This window comes from Sus scrofa, chromosome 6 (assembly GCF_000003025.6).
Source record: "Sus scrofa isolate TJ Tabasco breed Duroc chromosome 6, Sscrofa11.1, whole genome shotgun sequence".
Taxonomy (NCBI): domain Eukaryota; kingdom Metazoa; phylum Chordata; class Mammalia; order Artiodactyla; family Suidae; genus Sus; species Sus scrofa.
This window is the reverse complement of record NC_010448.4, coordinates 101,490,762-101,515,027: the sequence shown is the minus strand read 5'-3', so window position 1 is coordinate 101,515,027 and position 24,266 is coordinate 101,490,762. Positions and strand designations below refer to the sequence as shown.

The 24,266-nt window shown below is 43.2% G+C and overlaps 1 protein-coding gene across 6 annotated transcripts in view; it reads right to left on the bottom strand.

Moving 5' to 3' along the window:
- EPB41L3 (erythrocyte membrane protein band 4.1 like 3) overlaps positions 1-24,266 on the bottom strand; it is a 250,802-nt gene that overhangs the window by 156,150 nt on the left and 70,386 nt on the right. The window lies entirely within an intron of this gene.

Here is a 24,266-nt window from a genome sequence, read left to right as displayed (position 1 = left end):
AATAATGAAAAACTTACTACTTAACTCTTATCAGGAAGTAAAATAGAGTTCTTCCACATGGAAAAAACGAGTAACAAAGTAGACGGCAAAGCCACGGTACCATTATAGTTGGATTTGCTTTCTCCCATAAGAGACTAATGTCACCCTGCATTCCTCTGTCAAAAATAAAGCCACTGTTGGAGTTCCCACCATGGCACAGTGGGTTAAGAATCCAATTACAGTGACTCAGGTCCCTGCAGAGGTGGGGGTTTGGTCCCTGGCCCAAACCGTGGATTGAAAGATCCGGCGTTACTGCAGCTGTGGCCCAGATTCAGTGCCTGGCCTGGGAACTTCCTTAGGCCGCAGGTGCAGCCAATAAATAAATAAAGCCACTGGACCCCCGGAGAATTTTTTTTTTTTTAATTCTCAGGGTAAGACCCCTCATGGTGCTTTCTCAGCGGGTTTCAGAAAAGTAGTTTTTGGGCCAAAGGAGTGCCTTTCACACAGTCCCAGAGTTAGTGCAGAGTTGATTTGCGAACTCAGATTCCGGATTTTCTGTGTTGACACAGGAAATACTGAAATAATCCATGAAATGTGGGGAAAGAGTCCACGACCCAGCCCAGGTCTCGGGTTGACCGCCAGGGTCTCTACCACCACAACTAAGGCTTACCCTACAAGGGGCTTCCTGAAATTGCTCTCTTGTAAACAAGGTACATCACTGAAGGCCAACTAGCCGTCCAGAATTCTAGCCATGGTATAGAGCACAGGGACACAGCTAACCGCAGATAAGACAGGTATCTAATTTTCATCCCAAGCTATAGCAGCAGGATTCCCCATGAACCTCCTTCCAACCACACATGTCAACAGCGTACCGACTCCTTGGTACCCACTGGTGCTCTGCTACCTGACAAGCCTCGCCAGTTCTGGCCCGAGAGCCATGGCAAGGGCAGAATTTGCAGGTTGTGCTGTAGCTCATCCGCAAGACTCCAGAAAGAGGTGATGGAGAGTTTGTCGAGTGAACCCACTGGTACATTGCCCTCCAGCACAAGGATTGGGAGGGTATTGAGACTTGAGCAAATCCTACAAATGTGGCCTCTTTAATAAGCATGTGACACTCATTCACTCTGTCTACAACCTCAGACCACCCTTCATTAAAGCGCTGGGATATTTTTAAAAAAATCTCTGTATTCTTCAGTTCTTTAAATAGACTGTTTCTCAATGTAAGTTGCCTTAGTAAAATGTTAACAACACTTGCAGTAACTAGTCAAGGCTTATTTTATGCTCAGGATAATGTCAGGCACCTGAATTGCATATCAAGTCCTTGAAATGAGGACACAAAGTCTTCAGCCACGGCGTTACCAGGGACCATAAATAAGGGAAATACAGGGATGAATGCATAATTCAAAAGCAACAAGCTTATTCTTCTGAAATAAAAATTCATTTGAGAGTTTCTAGGTTCTAAGAATAGTGTCAACTGAACAGCTCATCAAGGCTTCCAGATGCTTCCTTCATTCTGAGTTTGTATACATCATTTCAGGGGTCTGTATACATGCAGAGCACAGATGCAAAGTGAAATTTTAAAACGCCAGTAAGTACAAATGCAACACAAAATATACAAAAATACGTACATATGAGAGGAAACAAATTTAGACCTGCTAGCACATCATTTTAAAAGACATTCCTGTTCATTGGAAGTCCATATTTGTCTCCTGTCTTTGTACACTTGTAAAAATATTAGTCAAAAAGGCAGAGCTCTGGGAGTTCCTCTTGCGGCTCAGTGGTAACAAACCTGACTAGTATCCATGAGGATGCTGGTTCGATCCCTGGCCTTGATCAGTGGGTTAAGGATCTGGCATTGCTGTGAACTGTGGTGTAGGTTGCAGACGAGGCTCGGATCTGGTGTTGCCATGGCTGTGGTGTAGGCTGGCAGCTGCAGCTCTGATTCAACCCCTAGCCTGGGAACTTCCATATGCCGCAGGTGTGGCCATAAAAAGCAAAAAAAAAAAAAAAAAAGGACCAATACTATGTAAGTTTCATTGTATTTAAGTATACCCATGTTATTTTCTGATTTCTCCATTTGTAGTATTTTAGAAAGAAATCTCAACACTTTTAAATAGAATAACTACCTTCCTTCCTCCCTCCCTTCCTTCTTCCCTCCCTCCCTTCCTTTCCTCTCTCCCTCCCTTCTATCCTTCATTCCTTCCACCATGCTGTGCAGCAGCTTCATGTGGGATCTCAGTTCCTAGATGAGGATTTGAACCAGAGCCTCAGCTGTAAAAGTGCTCAAGTCCTAACCACTAGATAGACCACTACGGAACTTCCTAAATAGAATAACTTCTAACAAAATTTCTAGGGTTATCCTTATCCTCAGTTGGTTGTTTTTTGGTTTTGGGGGGGTTGTTTGGTTGTCTTTTTAGGGCCATACCCGTGGCATATGGAGGTTCCCAGGCTAGGGGTTGAATCAGAGCTACAGCTGCTGGCCTTTGCCACAGCCACAGCCACTGGGGATCCGAGCCTCGTCTGTGACCTACACCACAGCTCACAGCAAATGCTGGACCCTTAACCCCCTGAGCAAGGCCAGGGATCGAACCTGCATCCTCATGGATACTAGTCGGATTCGTTTCCACTGCGCCACAATGGGAACTTCCCTGATCCTCAGTTCTTAATAAAATGTAAATGCTCAGCAATTCTCTTATCCTTAAGTAAAAATGAAAATCCATTAAGAATATTTTATATTTGGGCATTTTGTATATATTAGCAAAATATAAATAACGGAAGTTGGTAATCAGTCATATTAGAAAATTAAACTCCCAGGGTGTTCACCATCTGAGACCATATTGATACCCCAAGCAGATGATCACTGTGGGATCTCAGTTCCTGGACAAGGGTGATGCCAAGACACTTAACGTTTTAATCACCTCCCCCAAAAGACCTAAAATAAATGCCAGCAAGCCTTTCAGTCACCTGTAAAGTTAAAAATAATCCTAACCAGCTATTATATTTCATTCTAATAGCACTCAACAAAAATTACTCAAGGAAGAAAAAAATGGTAATAAAACACAGTCAGATGTCTGGTTTTTTAACTTGTTGACTCTTGTCTCCAGGTTTATATACTCCTTTTTAGACAAAGGTGCCATAGTTAACTTTAAGAAATATGCAGCTATAACTACCCCAAGAAAAATGTCAGCTTTGCTGCTCGATTTGATTCTTGTTTTCCAGGATTTTTATTTTCCATTTCCAGTTGCCTCCCTGTACCTGCACATTTAACGGTGTGGGTACAACCTGAAAATATGATTCCACTCTAGTCTACAGCTTCCAGGATGTTCTAGGAATCAATGAAAACGTCATTAGAATATCTGTGTGCCTTGAAATAAATCTAGTGCTTAATAGGTCAAAGCCATCTTAAAGAAAGCCTCTGCTTGCTATTGACTCTCTCCTGTTCAAGATGTTTATCAGGCACTTGTCAGAACATCCAAGGAGGGCTTCTCTGTGGGTGATACAAATCTTAGAAGGACGCCAGAGTTTCTCAATCTGGGTTGTTTGTGAAGAGTTTACGTTTTCTATTTCCGTGTCGACAATGGTCTTGGAAAGCAATAGAAGTACTCGCACCACTGAGATTCCCTCGGAGTGCTTGTTAAGAATGTAGATTCCTGGGTCCAGCCCCAGAAAACACCAACTAGGACCTGCGGGGTGGGGCCCAGAGAGCAGGCACTTTTTCATCTTTTTAGGGCCGCACCCACAGCATGTGGAGGTTCCCAGGCTAGGGATCGAATCAGAGTTATAGCCGCTGGCCTACACCAAAGCCACAGCAATCCTTAACCCACTGACCCAGGCTAGGGATCAAACCCAAGTCCTCATGGATACCAGTCAGGTTCATTTCCATTTGAGCCACGATGGGAACTCCGAGCAGGCACTTTGAACAAGCTCCCCAGGTGATCTGAAATCACACTCAGGTTGTAAGAACCACCAATCTGGGTGGCCATTGTACGATAATGACACAAGTGACAAAGTTGGTGTGCTCTTCACACAGGTGTTTCATAGAAGTTTGGACAGAGCAAAGTGAGAGGACAACATCATTCAGCGACACAGGTGAGCAGAACTGTAGGGAAGTGACACCACATCAGTCAGCCCACATTTTGCCCGAAGAGTTACTGCTTGGATCCTGTTTTTCTATGTGTCAACTTGTGACAGTTCATTAGCAGTAAGTATAGTAATAAATAACAATGAGAGATTGTTCCGTCCCCACTTCCAGCAATAATTGGATTTGATGCCCATTTAGCAAAGATCGCAGTAACATTACAACTCTGACCTTAATTTCCAAGTGCACAAAACATCTTTACAAAAATTGCCAAGGGGTGTCTCATTAAAATGGGAAATGGAGAGCTAATTGTTGGCAGTTTCGGTTCTCAGGTCGGAGATTTGACTCCCAAACCTAGCAAAGAGAATTTTGTTATTCATGCCCTCTGCTATGACATGCCTATGTGCAGACAGGGATCCTCTGTGCTGATCAGTAAAAGCTAGTGAATCAAATTAAGTAAACAAATTGACCAGAGGCTACATCTTTCTACCCTTAAACACAACATGAGAGATTTTATTTCAGAAAAAAAAAAAGATCATTAATCCCATGACTATGTTGTTAATTGCATAGGTCTTGTATTTTTCATATAAATTTGTAGGATTAGTTTGGTTTTATACTTGATGAGACTTAACAGCATGAGGAATTTATATCTAGTTTAGTATACATATATATTTAAGTAACAAAAATAGCAAACATGGAGGGGCTTCAGAAATATTTCCTTTCATTAAAGGGATGTTAAAGAATGAGATTTCAGCTCAATAAAAGATAAAAAATTCTAATACGGACGAGCTCTCTTATGCCCATTGAGCTTGCCAGCTAGAACGGTCATGGGCCCACCAGATGACATCTGTCAGTAACGCCCCCAGAAGAGATTTCTCTATCAGGTGGGCACTTGGGCAAGGTCATATTTAAAGACCTGTCCACCTCTGATATCAAACTCTTTTCCAAGTGTTTGCTACTCAGGAGCCAGGGCTTGCCAAATTCTTCACTGTTAAGGAAGCAACTCAAATGTTGACTTCAATAAGATACTGAGAGAGAGAGAGGGAGAGGGATATTTACATGTTGCAGAATAGCCTACAAAACTTTTCCATTGTAGGTTGAAATTAACATGCCATTGGTTCAGTCCCCTTTCTCCTTGAACCCGAGGACAATTTCTACCATCTTTCCCCTTCCTGTGGGTCCTCTCCAACCCATCAGCTCTAATGCACTTGTCCCACCCTTGCTCTCAGACCATTCTCTCTGAGTTAGGTTTTATGGGGTTGTGGGAAGTGGATGAGCATGCTGTTGTTTGAGTCAAGGTATAAAAATGCTACGTGAGAAACAATTATACTTCTAAACACTTCTTTCTGAAAAATTTCCAGGTGTTCCAGCACCAATTCTTAAATTATTCCACTGTTTAACAAAATCAAGCAGGCACACACGTGCCACATTACATACATGATCATGAATGTCATTATGGCTTGAGGAATGGAGTACTAAATGACGTCTTAAAATTGTTGGGTAGCCGTGAGCTAATTTCATTTTCTCTTGATATCAATATCCATTGAAATATTCCATCCGTTTTCTTTCTTATTGGACTAGAGCCATGGTTCTCAACCGTGTGGTGTACTGGAAGAATCCCTTAGGGGAGACTTAAAAAAATAACAACTGAAGTTTACTATCATGGCAGGGTGATAGATACATGTGGACTTCTCATTATAATTCTCCCTGCTTTGTATATATTTGAAATATTTCACAATAAAAAGTTAAACAAATTAAAAAATAACTAATGCTTGAGATCTACCCCCAAACCAATCAGCCCAGAATCTCTGGGAGTGAAGGCCAGGCATCAGTATTTTCTGGCATTCCCCAAGTGGTTTTTAAAGGTAGGCAGAGTTGGGAAGCAGGAGTAGGAGAAGACCAAAATGCAACATTAAACTGAATATGAAGAATTCCCCAAAAGAAAGACGCCAAAAAAAAAAAAATTGATAGCAGCCACCTATTTATATCTTCAAACAGAAGCTACTAGATTAAACATGCATGTACCCATTATCCACTATGAAGCTAGTTGTTTTTTGAACACATGTTCAGTATCCTTGGCAGTGCCTGCCTTCAGATTTGTTGATAGTCACACTCTTTTGGGGGAAACTCATTTCTGCAACTGGCTGCCCATTTCATAGTAATGTGTCAATAAAATGCTGGCATATTTAACAAAACACATAAAGAACTCATAACACTAAATATCATGACTGGAATTTCAACAACTCTTCAAACACCCCAAAGGAAAAATATCATTCATGGTTTTATTCCAAGTTCCCATGTGAAGTACAGATAATATACTTGAGCACTCATGAGTGCCTTAGGTGGTGGATGATGAAAGATTCCATCATGTAATCAGAGTGGTCTCATAAGGAATCATGTCTAAATAAATATAATCTTAACATTTTATGAATTAGAGGAAGCACTTTCCCCCAGGATTGTTTAGGCCCTGGGATTCTGCATCATGGTGCCCAGCCCATGGATCATTATTTTCACAAAAATCCAAAATTTACTGAGTATTTACCTTGTGCAAGGAACTGTTTTACAAGCTAATCCATGACAATATCTCATTTCACCATCACCAGAACCTTGTGAGATAGGTCCTATGCTCGCCTCTATTTGACAGAAGGGGGAAATGAAGCATAAGCAGGTTCAACAATGTGTCAAAGGTTACACAGCCATGACAAGTCAGCCATGACAAGTAGAGCCAGAATACAACCTTGGGTAGTTTGACTCCCAAGCTAGACCCAAAAGGCCAAATGTACATACACCCACACTGAGACATACTTGATTGAATCTCATGAAATCACGAATATTCAATTGTTTTTTTTTTTTTTTGGCTTTCGATATACTGCAAAGAGAAAACACTGCTTTAGCTATGAAGGCAGAGAAGCGTAGAGTTAAGTAATGACTATTTCTGCTACTACAGACATATTAGAAAACAGGAAATGTCCATTGAAAAGTCTCTAAGGAACACGAATATAGAAAGAATACTCCAGTTGTTTTTAGTCTATGAAGATACTAAAGGAACTTAAGGCAAATGCTAATAAAATATTATTTACTTTTCTTTAATAACTATTGTGTTCCCACACTGTTTTAAGTGCTTTATATCCCTATTATCTCTATTCCTCATAGTTCTATGAGGCAGGAACTCTTATGATTCATATTCTAGAGATGATAAAAACAGAGGCCACTGAGCAGCTAAGTAACTTGTCCTGGTCACACTTTGGGACTTTGGGAAGTCAGGGACCACACAATTTTATTTTGGAGCCTGTGCTCTTAACCACAATACTCAGTTGTTCCTACAGAATTCCGTATGTTCAGCTGGAATTTTTTCCTTTGAAAAGGAAATATCAAATTCAAAAAGCTGTACCACACATGGAATCCATGTAGAGATGGACCTATTTCATTAAGAAGAGAACTCCACTCAATTCGAATTTGAGAAAAACAGCCAAGAGGAATAATATTATCCATTGGTAAATCCTAATGGTTCTACCTTCAAAATATATCCATAATCCCATCATTTCCCACCACACCCACTGCTAGTCTTCTGGGGCAAACCATCATTATCCCTCTCCAGTTTCTTACAAGAATGTTACCACATCTCTCTTCTGCCTCCCTGGGACATTTGTTGTCATTCTCTAAACAGAAGATATTGTGATCCTAGTAAAACAAGTGAGATCACATCACTCATGTTCAACGCCCCCAAAGGCCTCTGGACCTGCATCCTCTGCCCTCACTGTTCTGGCCACTTCTCCCAAGCACAATCCCTGTCTTGTTCACCCTAGCCTCCTGACAGAGCCTCAGACAAGACAGGCACAGCCCACCTTGGGGTCCTCTCTCTGATATGCTGACATCACATCTCCTTCAAGACTGCTCATATGCCACCTCCTCAAAAAGCCCCTGCTGACCTGATTGAAAACTGACCTGGCTAGGCCAGCATTTCTACTGCAGCATACTACTCTACTTTAAAAAAATAACCACCGAGCATACCCATCATTTCCTTGCTATGCTTGCTGTCTCTTCTCTGACATTCTCAATGTGTGTCCCGCAAAGCCTGGAGTTCTGGGGTCCTCTTCCCTGGGTGTCCCAGCCACAAAGAACAGTGCCTGGCAAAGGGAGGGCTTTCAAAATGTGATTGTTGAATGAAAGAATGAAGAAAGCAGCAGGGATTATAAAATGAGACTATGGGGAGAAGAGTGATTAGAGGGATAGAAAGTACAGAATTACAGAGTGAGGCTGCCCAGGATTGGGATTAGACACCAGAAGGGAGAGATTCGAAAGGAAGAGACTAAATAGAAGAAGGGATGGATATGCGGTAAAAACATGTGCAGAGGTATATGCAACACACATCCCCCCTGCTCCCCCAACCCACTGGTGGAACTGATTTGGGCAGAATCTCCAACTACCCTAAAAGGCTTCCCATCCTCACCCCTGAACCAAGATGGATGACACCAGCAGGGCAAATCTCCCGCCATATCCGTGAAGAAAGTAAAGAATCCTGAAGCCACCCTCCCCAAATGCCACTTAACATCGGAGGATTTCAGGAGCCTTTGTCTCCTCAGGACCAAAGAAAATACAACAGGAGCCAAGGAGAAGCCTCTTCACTCATCTGCACAAACCAAGTCAATGACCATTGCAGTGGGAATTGTCCCACTCGCTGGAGCATAGTGTCCAGGCTTGGATTACTTTTTCATATCAATGGTTACTATGGTGATATTTATACAGATGTAGCCATGATTAGGCAGTGAATACTTTTAAGAGGTCGCTGGAGGAAAAGAAGGTGCAATCCACCTTCTGTCTTCACAAATCACTCTCATCCCACTTGCTCCCAATAAATGGCTCACTTCTTTTGATTTCACTTGGCAGGCCCACGAAAGAGTCTTTCGATTCTGTCATTTCCAGCTTAAAGCTGGTACTGTGTTTTTCCATTTGGTCTGCATTATGGTTTTATTCATTGATTCACGGCACCTTTTTAAAGGTCGCCGGATAATTCCTCCCTCTGCCAAAAAACATTTCCTAATCCTCAGTCTCTTCCTCTACCAGGGCACCCAAATTCTAAGGCCTCCCATCCCCTCCAGAAGAAGTGTCTGTGTAGTACCATTGCCAAGTTTATGCAACAGCCATACTTTAAACAAACTGTAGGAGATAGAGTCTCTCAAATGTTCCCTCCACCCCACATCATTAGAGTGCAACCTCTGGTGGGGGGAAGGTGGTACCTCTTTTACTTCCCAGTATGAGTAGGGTGGCACGTTAACCCTAAAAAAACACCCTGAAATAACTCGTAGCACCAGGTACTGCAGGGCTGAGTGGATGACTCCAGCATCTCCATGGGTTAGAAACCCGTGCTGGCTTCCTGGCCCCTTCCTCCCTCTCAGCCCCTTTACAAGCTCTATTACCAAAACTTTTGCATTTTACCTTAATCTGGATCTCTGTTCATCTCCCCTCCATACCCTCCATCCTCTAATAATCTCTTCTTGGGTCTTCAGTTTCCCAGACACTAGTGAGCTCTTAGAGACCTAGGGGGATGCTTCGAACTTCCTTGTCCCACTGTTCTTAAGGCAGGGACAGCACTTCCTATTGCAGCCCCCCCTCCTATTGCAGCCCACCTCCTGTTGCTGGACTCCTGAACCATGCCCCCTTCCTCTGCTCTGGTCAGACTGGCTCTCTCCCATCCCTTTTCCCCAAATTCCCTAACTGGGCGATATATTCTCATTAAGGGCTCCAGCATTGTCACCGCTGCAGTGAAGCACTGTGTGTGTGATTGTTTGGTGAACTGCCACCTCTCTTCACTAGATGCAGGTCCCAGGTGAGGACCAGGGCTGCTTCTGCTCACTGCTGCATCCCCATCATGCACACTGCCTGGCATGTGGGAGGCACTCAGTGGATACTTATGATAAATGAGTGTTGGGGGACTGAGACAGTACAGTCCACGAGGGTTGGTGCCTGCCTGCTTAAGTGGTGGCGAGGGGCTTACAACTTCTGGATACAAAGGAAAGGCAAATGCATAGACCCAGACTCAACGAGGCCTTTTGGATCTTGGACACTTAGGCAAGGCTCCCCATGGACACTCAAATAGTTGTCCATATCATTTGCAAACAGGGACTGGGAGGGAACTAAAACCTTGCCATTTACCCTGGCCATGTGGCAGGAGTAGGAACATTTGGTGCCTGAAGTGCTGCCCATACAGTGGCGAGGATGATGCAATTCTTCCTGGGCCCAGGGCATCAGGGTCTGGGCATCACCACTGACTCATGTTCGTGCTCTGCAGGTCAGAGAGCAATCCTGTTAGAGGAATTAAAGGGCAGGCAAGTAGGAGCCATTGGCACAGACATCGGGGATGGGCTGCAGGGAAGCCTGGTAGACAATGAGTCTCTGTCGGCCCTGACCCTACATGCTGGACAGATCATTGGCCCGGAGTCAGCCCACTGGCTCCTCCAGGCCCCAGAGCCTAACCTTGGCATGGGCCACTTTGCTTCATCTCTTTTTATCTACTTTCTCACTTCCAAGCTGCATGACTAATCTGCTTCAAGGCCCATTGAGAGGATTAAATGAAATAATGATGTCAAAAGCAACTTAGCTAGGGAGCTCTAAGTTTATATAAAGGTGAGCATTATAGGTAGTTCTGTGGGTGGCTCACAACAATACCTGCACTCACCCTGCCTCAGCCAGGGCAGCCCAGAGGCCCCTGAGGTCCCCTCCCTCTCTTCTCTCCTCGGTGGGCTCCAGGATGCAGCAGCTGAACAGGTGCCCTAGGAGACCTGCCTGCTTGACAAGGTGAAGATGGCCCTTGATCTTCGGGAGGTTTGCTGAACTCATAAAATCCACTCCACAGAGGAGCTGGGAAGAAGCAGCCAGGAGCCCTTAATAGCTAATCTGACTTGGTTATGTTGCCTGATGGAAACGGGTAAGTGCAGGAAATCACATCTGCTTGGAGATAAGAGCTTACATATTAACACGTGTGCTGGCCCTAAAAAGATTTTTTCCAGTCTTGCCATCATTGCTGAAAGCATTTTCAAAGCACTTATTTGAAAAATTCTCAAGAGCACAGATCTCAGTATTTGGGAGGCCCATCAAAAACCGCAAATACGTTGTTGAAGATGGATTTTTGTTTGTTTGGGTTTTTTTGCTTTTGAAGGAGACAAAATGATTTAGCATCAGACTAATGAATAAGGGACTCAACCGGGGTAAGAACCACTGGCCAGCAAAAAAAAAGAAAAAAGGAAAAGAAAGAAAGACACAAAACTTTCTTTAAACACATTCAACTGAGTTCTTAGAAGTTCAGTGTGCTAGTTTGGAAGAAAGTTCAAAATGCAGTTCCAAAAAGACTCTTGAGTAACTGAACCTTCTCCACTCACAAAAATAACTCTCATTTATTGAGAGCTTACTATCTGGTGCTTTATATACCCTCTATCACTTAGGGTTCAGAAAACCCCTGCATCTATATTACACTGTCTTACAGAAAGGAGGTTCAGTAGCTGCCCAAGGTCACAATCAGGTAAATGTTAGAGCTGCACTTATCTGCATAGAGGCTTTTACTCAAATATCTTGCTCCTCTCAAGAAGACAGCATTCCTTTGAATGAATGCACTCCAAAGTAGTTGTTGGAGCTTGGGGTTAATAGATGCAGACTATTGCCTTTGGAATGGATGAGCAATGAGATCCTGCTGTGTAGCACTGGGAACGATGTCTAGTCACTTATGAAGGAGCCTGATAATGTGAGAAAAAAGATTGTATACATGTATGTGTAACTGGGTCACCATGCTATACAGTAGAAAATTGACAGAACACTGCAAATCAGCTATAATGGAAAAAATAAGAATCATTATATAAAAATTAAAAAAAATTCTTTTAAATTATATAATGGTCAGGCTTCTTTTAATCAATGTAAAAACAGAACCCTGCAACAAATATGCAGGATGAATGCCATGTGGGGGTTAAACCACTTGGAACAGGGCTTTGCAAGTGTACAGAAATCCCCAGTGTCTGGGAAAAGCACTGTGAGACCCCCTCCAAATGGGAAGCAGAAAGGAGCCTAAGAAAAACCTGGAAATGGATACCAGACAACCATACGCGTAAGCATATACATATAGGTATATACATATGCATAAACATATACTATTATGCTTATGTGGAGAGTTAAGCTGGTAGCATGGAGCATAATTACATATTAGATTTAATTACACAGAAGCTGCACAGTCTAGGTGTTTAGAGCTGAGTTTAAACCTGGCTCTGGAATCTCCAGGCTGTGTAGTAATTATCCTTCAAGGCCTCAGTGTCTTAGTTGCATATCACATTTTTTCATGGAGTTGCTTGAGAATTAAATACATGGAGTTCCCATTGTGGCTCAGTGGATTAAGAACCTGATGTAGTTTCCATGAGGATGTGGGTTCGATTCCTGGCCTCGCTCAGTGGGTTAAAGAGCCGGCATTAACACAAGTTGCGGCGTGGGTCACAGATGCAGCTTAGATCCTGTGTTGCTGTGGCTGTGGCCTAGGCTTGCAGCTGCAGCTCTGATTCAACCCCCATCCTGGAACTTCCATAGGCCACAGGGCATATAAAGAAAAAAAAAAAAATGTTAAAAAAAAAAAAGAACTTCCTGCTGTGCTGCAGTCGGTTAAGTATCCAAATGCAGTGGCTTTAGGTCACTGCAGGAGGCACAGGCCAGATCACCAGCCTGGGAACTTCCATATGCAGTGGGGTGTGGCCAAAATAAAAAAGAATCAAATCTGTTAGGCTCTTCCAATTGTGCCTAGCACGTCGTCAGCACACTAGTGTTAGTTGTGATTATTTATGTAAGAATACAGTAATTTTCCCCAAGGGCTGTTAGCTGGGAGAGGGCACCAGAGGACATTCATATTCTACAAGTGTATTTAGACTTTGACAGTGCTGCTTTAATTCAATCAGACTCCATCAAGTCTGAGTTTTTTGAACTTCAGGAGTATTTTCTTTGCCAATATTACACAGTGTCTGAGATTAATTAAATGATAGCTGCTAAAGTGAAAAGTTTCCAGGACCTTTTCTGTAGAGTAGCTCAAAAAACTGGCATACACTCCTTATAAAGATGAATACACACTTTTTTTTTTTTTTCTGTTGAGGACTTTGTGATCTTCAAACTACTTGGCTACAGTTTTATTTTTATGAAGTTGAGGCAGCCACTGTTTCTCTAAAGCTGCATATCTGCAGAATAATGATGATTTTTTTCTACCATGGAATGTTCTTATCATTGTGTCTGGACTTTTTTTTTTTTTTTTTTTAATGGCCACACCTGCAGCATCTGGAAATTCCAGGGCCAGGGGTTGAATCCTAGCCTCAGCTTCTGCAGCACTGTGCCAGGCCAGGGTTTGAACCCGAACCTCTGCACAGCAACCCAAGCCACTGCAGCTGGATTCTTAACCCGCTGTGCCACAGTGGGAACTCCAAGTCTAGACTTTCAACAGCTCTAGTTTCAAATTAATGGAGAAGGAAATTTTCCCTGGTTTTCTAATTTAGAATACTGATGTTATGCATATAGAGAGACAGTTATGGGCAGCTGAATGTCTACCTTGACTACAGGAAGTCTTGCTGCCATCAGAGCCCTGCTTCTCTCCCCATCTTAAGACAACAGAAAAATGTTATACTGGGGCAATCTGTGAACTCCTAGCCAACTCAACCACCACCAGAGATAGGACCCCGAAGGCAAAGCTTTATAGCATCCATGCAATAAATGGCAATTTGGTGGAAGTGAACAACTACAGTTTATCCACTCTTCAAAGGCATCATGGCTGAAACAGGCTTCTGTCCAATTACCTGGGAAGCTAACCAGTAAACCAGTCTCCTATGGGAAAATGTCTTCTGGGTTCCAAATAATCTACAAATTACCACCAAGCCTGCCGCCTAGAATCATACCTCTGACCCTCCCTCAAATAGAAACCAATGACTCTTATCTAAGTTTCAGGAAGAAGCTGCAGAGGGGGAAAAAAACAAGAACCAGTTAGGTTAGAACCATCTAGGCCCAGGAAGGTGGAGGATTTGACTTCCAGCAGATCTAGAGCCTCATTATATGCTCATTGTAATGTATTAGCTAAATGACACATCTGCTAGCACCATGACAGTTGACAATGACCTTGGCAACAACGAGAAAAGCCCAAAAGAGCACTGAGTAGAAGAGATGTCTGAGTTCTGGGTCCAAACCACACCCGTTCTTGGATAATTCATGAATATTCCTCACACTCTGTCCAATTTCATCCCTTTTACCTAGATCCTTCTATATATTCAGTGTCTCCACCTGAATTGGGTGGAGAAGTTGATTTGCAAACCAGGTTCCTGCTTCTCCATTCCTTGGCTGTTGAATAAAACTTGTGCTGTTCTAGTCTCGGCATTGTTCCCCTTACTGGCTATGCAAATCTAATCAGAAAAGAAACTCTCTGATCCAGACAGGGGGATTCGGCCCAGGCTAGTGCCCTGGTGTGGATCTGGTTGAACAATGTGGTAATGAACTTAAGGATGTAAGCGTTTATAAATTCCCAGTTATCTGGTTTAATCTGAAACCTTCTTGCAGTTCATATCAATCATGCAACATTTACTGGGTTGCTTTTCTAGAAAAACCAATGCAGACTAAACAAAATTACTGATGGTTTAATTACTATCTCAGATTCTTTGAATGTGATCTAAATAAATAATTTCTCACCTACCCCATAGTCAGAAGTTTTTCTAGTATGACTAGAGAAAATCCATTATACTGCACCTATGCCATTGTCTATTGCATTTAAAATTTTGCTTTTATGCATGCTAAAGCACAAACATGTTGTTTAGTCTACTTCTATAGAAAGGCTATTTTATTTTTTCATCTTAGTTTGCTCTTTGGCTCAAATACTATGATACCATCTAGACGTGAAAATATATGCACCTCCAATGATGGTCCTTTCCTTACAAATCCTCCCCGAATATCTGTGCTGGATTAGGTTTTTTCTGTAACTCTGAGTTATAGAAATGCTGAAAATAATCTAAAGTGTTTGTATAAAAGGGAGATATAAAAATGGGAGATAGCACAAGAGCTAATTAAAGGGAAACCTACAATTAGATGGGTTCCCTTGATTAATGGCATTGGAACTGTCTGATGAGTGATGGGTGGGGGAATTTCACAGTCCACACTGATCTAGATTCGGTACCTTTAAGAATGAAGAACTCTCATGCCCACCTTAAAATGAACTTTTAAGAAAAACCTACCTCAGGGAAACGTTTAGAAAGACTAAAGCATTTTGGCAGCACAATCTGCCTGGTAAGAGTAACTTTTTAATTCCAACTTTTTCAAACTTAATTCACTCCATAGGAAGTGACAACCAGTTATTGAACTAAGTCAAAGCCTCAGGTAAAGTACAAGTTCATCTAAATAGGGGAATTAAACACACGGATCCTGAAAGTTCTAGAGAACACTGCAGGATGCCCTGCTGCACCATTCCAAATATCTACATTTGTTCGGGTACGTTGCTCAAGAAGGGGAACATTTGCACATTTATTGAAAGGGAATTGAATGGCAGCCATTGTTATGTGACTGGAATGCTACATTCCATACTTTACATAGTCATGTCTAAGACTTTACATTGGGGGAAAAGGACAAAGAACATATTATCTTCTATGGTTTTCTTATGGCCTTGAAGGCAAATCCTTCATAAGATATGTCACCCTTCTAAAAGGCTAGTGATGGACTGAATGAGATGTCCAGTGAGAAATTCAGTTTGCAAGTATGATATATAATTGTAATTAATTCAAAAAATTTGCTTCATTTGCTGAAACTGGAGCATCCTGTGGTGCCATTAAGTAAGGAAGTGCTGGAAAAAAACCTGGGGGCATATGGAAAGGACACAGGAGCCCATCTGAAGGAGCTCCTAATGGCCAAGACTGGGACAACTTGAGCAGAAAACTAAATAAGGACAGTATTGGATTATAACCCAAAGAATCAACTAACTATCCATGAGTTCATCCTGCTGTAAATCAATGATGGATAAATAGATGAAAGCAGGAGAAGAACAATTCTTACAGAAGAATTCCAATAATAATTGTAGGATAAATGAAGGAAACGGAAAAATTAGAAAACCGCAGACCTTGGCATATACCCAAGTCAAACCATAATATGAAAGGATACATGCACCCTTGTGTTCATAGCAGCACTATTCACAACAGCCAAGACATGAAAGCAATCTACGTGTTCATCAACAGATGAATGGATAAGGAAGATGTGGCAGACACATACACACACCCACACACACACTGGAATATCACTCAGTTATAAAAAAGAATGAAGTAATGCCATTTGCATGGACCTAGAGATTATCATACTAAGTGAAGCTAAGTCAGAAAGAGAAAGACAAATACCATATGATATCACTTACATGTAGAATCTAAAACACAATTCAAATCAACGTACCTATGAAACAGAGACAGATTTACAGGTATAAAGAAGAGACTTGTGGTTGCCAAGGGGGAGTGGGGGTGTGGAGGGAAGGATTGGGAGTTGGGGATTAGCAGATGAAAAGTAGTATATATAGGATAGATAAACAACAAGGTCCTACTGTATAGCACAGGGAACTGTATTCAAGATCCTGTGACAAACCATAATGAAAAATAATATGAAAAAGAATATATAGGAGTTCCTATTGTGGCTCAGTGGTGATGAATCTGACAGGTGTCTATGAGGATGCAGGTTCGATCCCTGGCCCCACTCAGTGGGTTGAGGATCCAGTGCTGCCCTAAGCTGTGGTGTAGGTTGCAGATGTGGCTCAGACCCCATGTTGCCATGGCTGTGGTATATGCCTGCAACTACAGCTCTGCTTGGACCTCTAACTTGGGAACTCCCATATGCCAAGGGTGCAGCCCTAAAAAGGCAGGAAAAAAAAAAGAGTATATATATATATATATGTATAACTGAATCACTTTTCTGTACAGCAGAAATTAACACAACATTGTAATTCAACTATATGTCAATAACATTTTTTGAAAAAGAAAGTAAACCATAGGAATAATTGCTCCAGGCAGGATCCATTGATGAATGCTGAAATTAAGGGGTGAAAGTTAAGTTGCATAGTTTCTTTTTTTTTTTCTTTTTTCTTTTTCTTTTTTTTTTTTTTTTTTTTTTTTTTGCCTTTTCTAGGGCTGCTCCCTCGGCATATGGAGGTTCCCAGGCTAGGGGTCTCATTGGAACTGGAGCCACCGGCCTACACCAGAGCCACAGCGACATGGGATCTGAGCCGCTTCTGTGACCCACACCACAGGTCACGGCAACACCGGATCCTTAACCCACCGAGCAAGGCCAGGGATGGAACCCGCAACCTCATGGTTCCCAGTCGGAGTCGTTAACCACTGAGCCACGACGAGAACGCCCTTAATCTCTTTTAGTCTTGTCTGTCATGACCTTGGCCCATTGAAAAATTAACTCATGGTATTTTGCAGGATGTCCCTTGATTTGGGTTTGTCTCATATTTTCGCACAAGTAGACCAAGGTGATACATTGGGGCGGGGGGTAGAGAATCTACATAGGTGATATGACGTTTCAGTGCATCACATTAAGGAGCCTATGACATCTATGTTAACTTATTATTCCTGACGATGTTAACTTTCATCACTTGGTTGAAGTGCTTCTGATTGTGAGGGTAACAGTAGTTAAGAAACATTTGTAGGGAGATACTATGAAACTATACAACTTAGGAGTTCCCGTCGTGGCTCAGTGGTTAACGACTCCGACTGGGAACCATGAGGTTGCGGGTTCCATCCCTGGCCTTGCTCGGTGGGTTAAGGAACCGGTGTTGCCGTGAGCTGTGGTGTGGGTCACAGAAGCGGCTCAGATCCCATGGTGCTGTGGCTCTGGTGTATGCCGGTGGCTCCAGTTCCAATGAGACCCCTAGCCTGGGAACCTCCATATGCCATAGGCACGGCCCTAGAAAAGGCAAAAAGACAAAAAAAAAAGAAAAAAAGAAAAAGAGAGAGATTAAGGAGGTCCCAATACGTCGACTAATGTGCCAGGTGGGATCCTGGAGCAGAAGGACATCAGTGGAAAACTGTGAAATCGGAACAGCCTGTAGTTTAGCTAACAGTGTTGTTCTCATATCTTATTGTTGATCAGTGTACTAGGTTTATGTCAGTTGTTACTCTTGGGGGTAGCTGGATGTGAGATGTACGAGTGCTCTGTACGATTTTTACAATGCTTCTATTCAGTCTAAAATTATTTCACAATAAAAGTTAAAATGTAAAAGATTTAAAAATTTTGCTTTATTGTTCTGCTTACCAATTGGGTTGTATCTTGAAGGGTGACCAGGAGTTAAACAATGAAAATAGGGAATCACAACTAACGTAGATCAAAGAATTAGTCCTACAACCCATTTCTATTCCTCGATCAACCAGTTACAAGCTGTGCGACCTTGGGCAAGTCACTCAATCTCTCTAAGCCTCAGTTTCTTCATCGACAGAGGGGAGATGAGTCAGGGTACCTACTTCATGGAGCCAGAAAGATGACTGAGACAAGACATGCCTGGTGCATTGCAGGAACCCAATCAGTGTTTACCATGGTGATGGTGGTGACAGCGACAGTACTGTCTCTGGCCACCAGTTCAGCTCTTCTCTCCCCATGAAGGCCCTGACCTAGCCCATCCTGCACCTCAGCCACAGAAGTCCCCAAAGCCCCCATCTGTACACCACTACTCCAGGGCCTGCCCCTTGATGCCTTTCAGCCCTGTCTCTATGCAGTTTTGTTCAGATGTGTTTTGTGTATTTCTTTGTTTTGGCCATGCCCACAGCATGTGGAAGTTCCCAGGCCAGGGATCAAATCCAAGCCGCAGCTGCAGCCTGCTCCACAACTGCGGCAACGCTGGATCTTTAACCTGCTGCACCACAAGAGAATTTCCTGTCCAGATGTTTTTTATTGAGCACTTACTATGGGACTCAGTATTACACTGGGGCAGCAAGGACGAAGGCAAAAGAGAGTTGGTCTTTGCTTTGGGGAGAGAAACAGACGTGTTACTTGTCTGGTGGGAGAACAGACATGTGAACAGATCATTTCACTTAACCTGGGGATACTCAGATGGGGGTAAGCCAAGGTGTTATGAGAGCTCCCAGTCCAGCCTCAACTAAGTCTTACCAGATGTTTGTTTGTTTTTGCTTTTTAGGGCCGCACCTGAGGCATATAGAAGTCCAGTCTAGGGGTTAAATTGGAGCTGTATCTGCCGGCCACAGCAACACAGGATCTGAGCCGCTCCTGCAACCTACACCACAGCTCACAGCAACACCAGATTCTTAGCCCACTGAGCGAGGCCAGAGATCTAACCCACGTCCTCATGGATACTAGTCGGATTCATTTCTGCTGAGCCACAACGGGAACTCCCCTGAGTCTTACTATGTGAACAAGAGTTTAGACAGCCAAGAAAGATGGGATGAGGATGGGGAAAGGCAGAAGGAACAATTGAATTAGAAAAGGCTCAGGAGAGGTCCTGCTGTACAGCGCAGGGAACTATATCCAGTCTCTTGGGATAGACCATGATGGAAGATAATATAAGGGACTGTGTATACAGGTACGATGGGGTCACTTTGCTGTAGTGGAACAATACCATCAATCAACTGTAATAAAAAGAAAAAAACAAAAAAAGAGAAAAGAAAAGGCTCAGGGTCCTTGAAATAGCCAGCAGTATGGGGAAGCCTGTGAGAAGAGAGAATGGGAAAAAATTGAACACAGGCAGGTAAGGCCGGGGTGATGGATGATTCTGTCCATCAAGGTAAGTCCTTGAATTTTACCCTTTGGGTGATGGGTGTCACCAGGGGAGCAACACGATTAGAGTCATAGTTTAGGGCTATGATTCTGAAGGCATTTGGAGAAAGGATTGTTGAGATGTAAGACCAGTTAGTGTCAGGGGCACCAAATAGAAGAGCCCTGCTTTCTTTCAATAAGAAATAATAACTAATTAATATTAATAATTGAATTGTTATTTTATTAAGTTATTGCTTGGGCAGTCAGTGTAAGGATGGAAAAAACAAGGTGATTGAAAAATATACAGGAGACACACAGTTTTCACTCAATGCACAAGCTCTGGCTGAATCACCTGACTATGAAAGGAGGGGTCTGGATGAGTCTAGGTGCCTAACTTAGTGATGGTGCCATTTATAGATAAAGGTGATATGGGGTGAAGAAATGGTTGTTGGAGGAGACAAGAAATCGTGTTAGAGGAATGATAAATTCCATTGTGTACGTGTTGAACCTGAGTTGTATGTGAAGCATTGAGTTCATATTTCCAACCATCAGGAAGATGTCTGCTTGAAGATCAGAGGAGGTTAGGATCAGGGAGGAGTTAAGATCTTGAATTTGGGAGTTCCATCGTGGCGCAGTGGTTAACAAATCCGACTAGGAACCGCGAGGTTTCGGGTTCAATCCCTGGCCTTGCTCAGTGGGTTAAAGATCCGGCGTTGCTGTGAGCTGTGGTGTAGGTTGCTGACCCGGTTCGGATCCCATGTTGCTGTGGCTGTGGTGTAGGCCGGCAGCTGTAGCTCCAATTAGACCCCTAGCCTGGGAACCTCCATATGCTGCAGGAGCGGCTCTAGAAAAGGCAAAAAGACCAAGAAAACAAAAACAAAAAACCTTGAATTTGGATAAGATCATACAGAGGCAACAGGATGTACATCTTGGGCCAAAGATGGAACCCTTGGGACCACGCACAGGTGGGGGGGGGGGGTAAGAGAGAGGGTGGCCATGAAGGGGACCAGGAGGAAAGCATCAGAGAGAAAGACTGCACAGGGCTAGTTACATCATCCAGAAAAACAGGGACTGAGGCGAGTCCACCAGATTTAAGTGACAAATGTCACAAGCGGCCTTGCCAGAGCAACTTCAGTTGACTTTGGGGGATAAATAATTCTGTGGATTGAAGAGAGAGGAATAAATGCAGACATTTAAATTTCAGTAAACTTTGCGAACAAGAATTGCTAACGTATTGATATCTTATAGGGGAAGATACAATCCATTTCCTTCTCTTGGTAACTCTAGACTGTGGCTACCCCATTACTGCCATTTTCGAGATAAGGAAGTCGATAAGATAAGGTGAGAGACAGATACCAGCAAGAAATGGATTGAGGAAAGGGGGTGATGAGGATGAAATAAACTTAAGCACAGTCATACCTCGAGGGGAAGGGACCACAGCAGAGAGAGGGTAGAATAAGGGAGCCAATGGATGGTCTCCTGGGCAAAGTCCTGGAGGAGAGGGATGGATGACACAGGTGGAGGCAGCATCCCTGAACTGAGGAGGACCCCTCATCCTCATCCTCAGAAAGGAGAGGAAGATGGGCTTAGTTATATATAAGTTTGCAAGTAGTGGGTAAGGAAGTCGAGGAAATGCAACTTTATCACCTCGTTTTTTTTGGCCATGCTCATGGCATACAGAAGTTTCCAGGCAAAGGATCAAATCCAAGCTGCAGCTGCAACCTATGCCACAGCTGTGGATTGAACACAGCCCTCTACTGTGCCATAGTAGGAACTCCTGTCACCTCAGTTTTTCATCGAAGGTCCCAAGGAAATAAAAACTCTCACTTCCTTTCCCAACTCCTGGACTTCTATTGAATTCCCTCCCGCCATTGAGACCCAATTCCCTGGGTCTCTACCCCTCTATCAAGCGGGGAAACCTCAGACAATGTGGGGTGGGATGGAAACAGGAGAATTCTACCTAAAAGGGCTTTTTGTTCAAATAATGGTAACACAGAAAAAGCAACTCAACACCATCAGAACTTTGCCTGAAAACAAGCCACCATGTAGCAAAATATTATCTACCATCATGCTCTTCCAACTGGAAGATGGATGCTTCTGAGAGCATGCCACATTATTTTTAAAGGAATATGCTGGCACTTATCTAGTTTTAAGGGACTCAATTTCCAGATTCTTAACCTCCAGATCCTAAAACTGGTCTGCCTGAGAAAGCACCTGCATTCTGAGGGTTTCCAGTCTCCCCTTCTAATTTGCAGCCCCCTTCTTCCTGTGAGACAATGCAAAGGCAAACCAGCCCCCATGCCCAAGCTAGACAATGCAATGTCCCAGGATAGTGACCCTGTAACCGGTCCTCAATGGAGTAGAGTCCCACCGACACCCCGAAGCTTCCCTTCTCCGACTATGGTTTGTACCAATTCCTCTGAATGGTTAAAAAAAAGAAAAAAAAAAAAGTCAGGTATGAGAGAAAGCAAAGGCTTTGTTGAAACATCAGGGTCTGTTTTTGCAACACTAGATGTGGAAATATGGATCTAGATTTCCCAGAGGTAGAAGCCACATTTGCTAGGGGCTCCCCTGGGTATATGCAGGCCCTGATGAGTGCAAAACATCTGTGGGTGACACTGATTATTTGTCAACAAGAGAGAGACTAACGAAGCTCCAGTAACTTTCCCCAAGGCATCTTCCTAGCGCCCTATACACAAATACTCCTCAGGCTCTCTGATGGAGGAAGAACGCGAAACATTTTGCTCTTGAAGTCCATACTCTCAGGTCTCTGAATTTCCAGATTAAAGAGTTGTTTTTCTTTTTAGAGCTGCGCCTGTGGCCTATGGAAGTTCCTGGGCTAGGGATCGAATCTGAGCTGCAGCTGCTGGCCTACACCACAGACACAGCAACACAGGATCTAAGCCAAATCTGCAAACTACACTACAGCTAGAGGTAATGCCAGATCCTAACCCACTGAGTGAGGCCAGGGATCGAACTCACATCCTCATGGAGACGATGTCAGGTTCTTAACCTGCTTAGCCACAAGGGGAACTCTAAGAACGTTGTTATTAAATACATTGTTGTGTGTTAACCACTTCTCCAGAGAGCCCTGGCATGGCCCCTCACCATGCTCTGAACTCAAGCTGAAAAATTTAAAAAGGAAAAATCAAGACTTCTGGTTATAAAAACCTAAACCATTCAAAAGATTGAGTTTCGTGTCTGTCATACCATCCCTTAGGAACTTTTTCATAAATACACTTTTACAAACTGTATCTTGATTATTATCTGCAGATTGTGGGGACAATGTTTCCTTTCAATGGGACTGCAGAGTGTTTTAGGACAATTTTCAGTCATCGGGACTAGGCAATACTCAAAATTAGCCCTTTAGATCTAGCGGCAATCTAAAGGAAGAAATAATGAAACACAACAGTAACTGCAGCTCTGATAAGGGACCATTTTCAGTTTGACGGCTGCATCTTCCAGAGGATGGTCAGCTGTCTCCAAACAGTTTGAGCCAATTGGCGCTTACTGTATAAAGTTAAGCAAATGTTGACAACCAATCGCTCACCTTTTTCTTTGGAATCATTGTCACTGCTGTGTGCATGACCACAACAGCAATTAAAAGTCAGCAGGGCTGGGGAACAATTCGATTACAACGTTGCTGAGGTGTAAAATACAAAGCAGTCCTCAAATGAGAGACAGACCGCCAAGGGGAAGACCCCCAGCTGAGGAAGGAGAGGGATGAAAGGCCAGCATGTGCTTGGTCCCTTAGGGGTGGCTGTGTTTTACTACACAGTGCCTGACACTAGGTTAGGTGACTAACCCCAAGGTGTGTATTTCTCTTACCCAGAGGGTGAAAACCTTGCTTCTTTTCCTCCGTGTTTTTCCCAAGAGCAGACAGTTTTTGACAGCTAACTCTCAGTGCCCCTGAGTGGGGGATGTTTATCTGGTGTCCCTAGCTGGAATTCACAATATATTTCCCCAGGGCAACATTGTAGACATCATAGGTATAATTAAATCGTGGTATTTTTACAGCAAAGTTCAGCTCCACAGAGCACCCAGCTAGATGAACTTTACATAGAGCCAAAGACACACTCATTTAAAACTTGTAGTCAGTGCTGTTTTCTTTGACATGTTCGCTATTTATGACTCAGGCTCTCTAAAATGCACAATACTGAGTCGTTTGTCATGCTCAAAAACATTAGACTTTTAAAACTATGATCAGGAGTTCCTGTTGTGGCTCAGCGGTGACGAACCCAAGGAGGATCCACGAGGATGTGGGTTCAATCCCTGGCCTCATTCAGTGGGTTAAGGACCCAGCATTGCTGTGAGCTGTGGTGTAGGTCTCAGACACAGCTTGGATCCTGAGTTCCTGCGGCTGCAGTGTAGGCTGGCGGCTACAGCTCCGATTCCAACCCAGCCTGGTAACTTCCATATGCCAAGGGTGCAGCCCTAAAAAGACAAAATAAATGAATAAATAAAACTAGGAGTTCCCTTC